The 6,578-nt window shown below is 45.5% G+C and overlaps 1 pseudogene; it reads right to left on the bottom strand.

The window, feature by feature from the left end:
* Positions 1-3,245: 3,245 nt before the first annotated feature.
* On the bottom strand, positions 3,246-4,060 carry LOC147619748 (uncharacterized; annotated as a pseudogene).
* Between the last annotated feature and the right edge of the window lie 2,518 nt (positions 4,061-6,578).

Raw genomic sequence — 6,578 nt, 5'->3', positions numbered from 1 at the left:
TCTCATATCGAAGCTGACCACTAGCACACTATTCTCCCAAACCCTTCTAGAGTAATTCAATTATGATGTATATTTCTATGTTTATAAGCTATCCACCAATATTTTATCTTGTTTATGCAGGGCCCGACACAATTTCACACCGACGCTTCTACTTCAGGGGAGGCCGAGGAGAGAGTTGGGACAACAACACCTTTACCACCACCCCCTAGCCATGTGAGAACATTGTTTAAATGATTTTCCCATTGCTCAAGTATGCATTCTTGTATTTTTCTTAATATTGATCCGACTCACTTTTTAGGATACCGAGCTAGATGAGCTTCATCGATGACAGGTGTCACAGCTCACTCTGGAGTTACAAGAGTCACACTATGAGATTGAGCGCTAGAGACAGTTAGTCCGTGAGGTGGATGTGGAGAGATAGATCGCATACTATTGCACAAAGCATTACATAAGGGAGGCCGAGATGCAGGTCACCATCATGTGATGCCGAGCATTGCTATATATCCCCTTCGGCCAGACTCTTTCATTGCAAGACCACGTGCGGACATCAGTACTACAGTTGTGGAGTTTTCCTCGGCGGCGAGTTTGACACTTGGGGGTGGTACACATTAGGGTGCCACCATCGATTTCATCTTAATTGCCTTGTCCGCTCATCAGCGATGACTGCTAGGTGTCTGACTTGTCAGTACAATGTAGAGTTTGGCCTATATCGCCTTTGTAGGATAGACGACTTGTACCCAGAGTCAACAATGACTATGGATCTTGTCTCACAGAGGCCCATCGGTAGCACTGATCATTGGTAGGCTATCCTAGATATCATGGAAAATGATGGATATGTTGCTGAGGATATGTCTAAGGATTTTAAGATTCCTATAGAGAGGGATTTATCACCAAAGGAGGAGGAGGCACAGAGAGTACGATGGGCCTGCATCATCGATGAGTTCCCATTCGGCATCCGATGGTGGTGAAACTTTGGGAATAGAGGGATAGCAGCCCTATGGACCCACTTGTAAATTTTCACCCCACCATCGGACATCGTATGATAGTGATGCCCCACCCAAACTCGCTATTTTTTGCATAGGGGACCCTTTGGGCACTGTGTAAAAAAATAGCAGGATGGCAACACACCGTCCCGCACGTCCGGTGTCCGATGGTTGTGAAACTTTGCGAGTGGTGGGATAGGTGCCTCTCATGGACCCACTCACAAAGTTTCACTACCATTGGACATCTTATGATAATGATGCACCACCCAAACTCGTTATTTTTTGCAAAGGGGACCCGTGGGGTACTATGCAAAAAATAGCAAGTGTGGCAACACAACGTCTTGCCCATCTAGCATCCCATGGTGGTGAAACTTTGAGAGTGGTAGCTAGGATCCCATGGATTTGTATACAAAGTTTCACCACCATCGGACATTGTATGATAATGATGCCCCACCCAAACCCGCTATTTTTTTCATAGGGGACCCCTTGGGCAGCACTATGCAAAAAATAGTGGGTAGCAACATAGCATCCCACCCCAATGGTGGTGAAACTTTGCGAGTGGTAGGGTAGGAGCCAAGTGGACCCACATGAAAAGTTTCACCACCATCGAACATCTTATGATAGTGATGCCCCACCCAAACCCGTTATTTTTTGCCTAGGGGACCCCTTGGGCACTATGTGAAAATAATAGCGGGTGGCAACACAACGTCCCTCACATCCAGCATCAGATGGTGGTGAAACTTTGCAAGTGGTGGGGTAGGAGCCCACTGGACCTACTTGCAAAGTTTCACTACCATCGGATGCCATATATGATAATGATTCCCCACCCAAACTCGCTATTTTTTTTGCATAGGGGACCCTTTGGGCACTGTGAAAAAATAGCGGGTGGCAACACACCATCCCACCCATCCGGCATACGATGGTTGTGAAACTTTGTGAGTGGTGGGGTAGGAGCCCTATGGACCCGCTCACAAAGTTTCACCACCATCAAGCATCGTTTTATAATGATGCTCCACCCAAACCCGTTATTTTTTGCATAGGGGACCCCTTGGACACACTGCAAAAAATAGCAGGTGGGAACATACCATCCCATCCATCTAGCATTCGTCGATGGTGGTGAGAATTTGTGAGTGTAGGTGTAGAAGCCCCGTGGACCTGCTCACAAAGTTTCACCACCATTGGACACCACCTGCTTGTAAATTTTCACCCCAATGAGCAGAAGGATACAAAATATATGGGCACAACTGAAAAGCCAGCTCATAATATATATGGGTAGAAGATACAAACTGAGAGAAAGATACAAAATGAAGGGAAATAGTTACAACAAATAAGAGGGAGGAGGCTACAATATTAATATGTAGACTCTCTAGCTCTTACGGTTTCCAAGTTGCTCACATGCTCGTGTTGGGGTAAGGTTCACTGTGGGGGGCCTGCCATCTTGCTATTAACTCACCGAAGCGTGAGTTTCATAGTAAGAACTAGATGAGAGTATATGATTGCCTCCTTTCCCCACTCATACTTCACAAACTCAATCTCACCCTTGCGCATCTAACCCTGCGCATAGTAGTGACCTGCCACTATCATGCTGTGGGAATCAAATGAGTATCCATAATCATCAATCACATCACACTCAAGGATGCACATGGGCCTAGTGCACCTCAAAATGAAGTAGTCCACCTCCTCCTCATTTCCCTCCTAGGAAATGATTGCAAAAACATCACCCACTATCAAAATATCTGTCAAAGAGTCATGATTTATCCCCTGAGGTAGTGTGAGAGGATCAAAACTGGTGGGGGGTAATGCTCCTCGCTCTGGCCTCAACACCTGCTGCAATCAAGCATCAATCCACTCTCGCCTCTCGCATAGTGAAGAGTAGTCACCATCGATGCATGGCCCACAAAATCATGAAAGGCACCTGTGAAGATGGTGTGATCGTCATAGGATGTGCTCCTAATGGAGTGTAGCCTATGTGTGCCTACAACTATCACACAATATGGAGAAGCAAAATCAAGGACACTACTATCAACACACTAAAAGAACCTCCTAACAACCCTGGCATCTTGCCAAGGGAAGGAAGAGGTAAAACTAGTAGTCAAATGCGCATTACACCAATCCACTACTGCATGTTGTGCATCTCAAAAGCGCTCACTGTGTAGAGTTGGTGAATGTGCATCTTAAAAGCGCTCACTGTGTCGAGTTGGTGAATGTCTGAGGGCGCGTTGACACACACACCCGCACCATCATGATCCCCCTTTCCATGCCCTATGTCTTGAAGAAGCTCCAAATCACCTGGAAGCCTGTCATGCAACGCCAAGAATATAGCCAATAAAATTGATGAGCACTCTTCAATTGTGCCCCACATCCATCAAACCATATCCACCACCTTGTCCATGTGACTCCATGCTCTCTCAAAAAGTCATGATGACGATGGAAGCAATGCTACACAAACTGGGCACTGTGAGAGCGATCATCACAATGTAAAAGTGATACTTCTTAATGATGACTCGCTCCTTTGGGGTGCTCGCTATGCTATCTAATGCTGCCTCTGCATGCCGATAACTAATATGCACCATGATGGCCATCTAGTCAAGCACACAAGAATGGGAATTGTTAGATTCATAAACAACATCAATATAAAATATCTTGAAGACCTTAGGCAATGTCTCATGAAATACCTTCTGAGAAAAATAGTACTCTTCTACCTGGATCTTCTGTTGTGGTGCAAATGTGTAATTCTCTATGACGTCAACCATAGAGACAACTACATCAATAGGAAATTGCTATAGGCTGGCATGAAACTAACGGTCTTGCCACTTGGCACCGTGACCATGATGTATGTAGGCATAGAGGGAATCTGTAAATGTGCTCATGAACTCGCCATGTGCCAAATGGTGCTCCACTAGTTGTAATCTCATCGACTGCCCATGTGTGACATACTCATATTGGCTCCATGTCACCACCTTAGCAACCAAGGAATCCTCCTCGCATAAGTGAAGCATGTCCAAGCGCCGCACGAGGTACAACTCCCCATGACACAAGCCATATGATGGTAGATAGCATTCTCCACCCACGAACATAATAGCGAGTGAAAAAAGTCCCTCAAGCTAGCCATGAAAGAAATCATACAAAAGCTGAAATCGAATGTGGTACCTACAAAGACATGTATCACACTGCCTTGAGTACCGCACAAACCAAGGCTTGCAAGCCTCAAAGGAACGTTGGCTGATGGTGATCTCAGGGCGTGCAGTCCTGAACTCAAAGTATAACTTTGTCTATGTCATCCCAAGAAAACAAGCCCCATGCACTATGTACTCCCCACAACAAACCCTATGTTGCTATGCCTTCTTATACTTTGGTGATGCATGACAATGCTCCTCCCAAAACCTCTCTAACATCGCCCTCATCTTAGGGTCCAATAAATGACTACATCTAGGTGCACGCCCACTACTAGCCCATAGAGCACCCTCAATCCCACTGTCCAAGCTTTGTCTCCTCATAAACCCTGCATGAAGTGCTCAATGATGAATCTAAAGTATGCGAGAAGTGGTGTGATGCGTACCTAGCAAGACATTGCTAGAAACAAACGATGTAAGGGCATGTCTTGCAAACCAATCCATCTGGATGCATCTTATGCTTGACTGTGCTATAAGAAGGCCTCAAGATTCGTAGCACACTAGCACTGGCCCTCCTCCTCGAATGTGGGCTACAAATCATGGAAGTGGTGATACACTGTGCCATGCACAAGTGCCGTAGCAGCGCATCTAGCACACTGGACTGTGATGCCACATCGAGGTCAACAAAGTACTTGTGGAAGAAAGCATTGGCACAGTTTCATGCACTAGACCTGGAAAGGGATTATCCATGACAAGATGCCTCATGAACAACATTGGAGGGTGGAGTGGCAAGCACATGGTCGACAGTGTCATTGGCATCGCCAAAGTGAGGAGTGCTGGCAAGAAGGGCATGTGCACCACATTGAGGAGAGGTATCAAGGTCATGGGCTGCACTAGATGGAGGAGTGCCGAGCTCATAGGTGTCACCCAAGAGAGGTGAGGCAAACTCATGGGCGGTGCCCAAGGCTGGAGAGGCACCAAGTAGAGGAGTGGCCAGCTCATGGGAGTCACCCGCCGACAAAGGAGTGGCAAGCTCAGATGGTGCACCCAAAGATGGAGGAGTGGCTAGCTCATGGTGGTCAACACCCAATGATGGAGGAGTGGCTAGCTCATGGTGGTCAACACCCAAGAGAGGCACCCAATGATGGAGGAGTGGCTAGCTCATGGTGGTCAACACCCAAGAGAGAAGTTCCAAACTTGAAATACATGCCAAAAGGTGGAGAGCCACCAAAGATAGGAGTGTCCACCTCATGGGCGGTGCCTGAGGGTGAAGTGACAACCGCATGGGCAAGGTGTAAGGGAGGAGTGGAAAAGGGCTCAAAATAGAGTGGAGTTGAGCTAATCATGCTTCTAGCCTCTCTAAATGTACATTCAAAGCTTGTGTTTGCAATGGATTTCTCTGCCATATTAGTATTCTTTGGTGCTTGTGCAACAATGACCACATGGTCTCCTTCCCATGTGCAGTCAATATTTGGTACTGAAAGATTGGGAGTTATAATCTCCTCTCTTTCGTAATCCTAATGCTTCTATTACTATGTGACAAAGAGGACAACCCAAATCCCTTAATCTCCAAGCAAGACCGCCTTCCTCTTTACCGTGTTTTTTTTAATGGAGTTGTCAAACAGATACCTAGTGATTCAGCGAGGTGAGTTTGAGCAATCTACTCCAATTGATGAAAGTAATTTCATGGATCTCACAAAAGGAGCTCCAGTGGGTCTTTGGAGGTGGTCAATCTCACAAACCAATGAACCTTCAACAACGAGCTTGGATGCAGTGCTAAAGGGTGATGATATGAGCATCATTGTCAACCTCATAATGAAATCCTACTCTCATGGTGGTATTTTGAAGAAACTTTTGATGGCATGTTTGTGTATATAGAATGTCCATGAAGTTCCCAAAATATATAATGGCAACATTTCTTTTGAGCTCCCATGCACAAGTGATTCTTCTCTTTCTCCCATGCATGGAATGGAACAAATTTATGATGGCCATTGCTGGACCAAACCAGCAAAGACTATTGTGAAGTTCTTGGACATTGTGAGGAAGAGATATTGTGGAGGGGTTTTTGAATGCACCAATAGTCTATGTGGGAGCTTCAAAATCAATGGCCAAGAAAACAAGATGTCATGGTGTGGTGAGTGTTTGTTTATATTTAATTCAATACTCACATAATATGATGTAACTAACTAATATCTTGAATTATAAGTAAATTATCACAGAAAGTACCCCAAGTGGGGATTGTTGAGATGTCAACCTCAACATGAGCTGACACTCACGAGGCACCTGCATGATCGTTTGACATTTATATCACTGGCAGGTTTGATAGTTGGAATCGACATATCTTCGCCAGAGATTCTACAGCTGGACTACATCGACTAGACCACATCTACTCACTCCTCTTAGCGTGTTCACATTATGGACCACTTGTATATACTCTATTATGTGTGTTAGTCATTTTTATCTTCTTGGTAGACCTCTTTTG

Source organism: Cibotium barometz, chromosome 32 (genome assembly GCF_041138505.1).
Source record: "Cibotium barometz isolate CiBa-2024 chromosome 32, ASM4113850v1, whole genome shotgun sequence".
NCBI lineage: Eukaryota > Viridiplantae > Streptophyta > Polypodiopsida > Cyatheales > Cibotiaceae > Cibotium > Cibotium barometz.
This window is presented reverse-complemented; position numbering and strand designations above follow the sequence as displayed.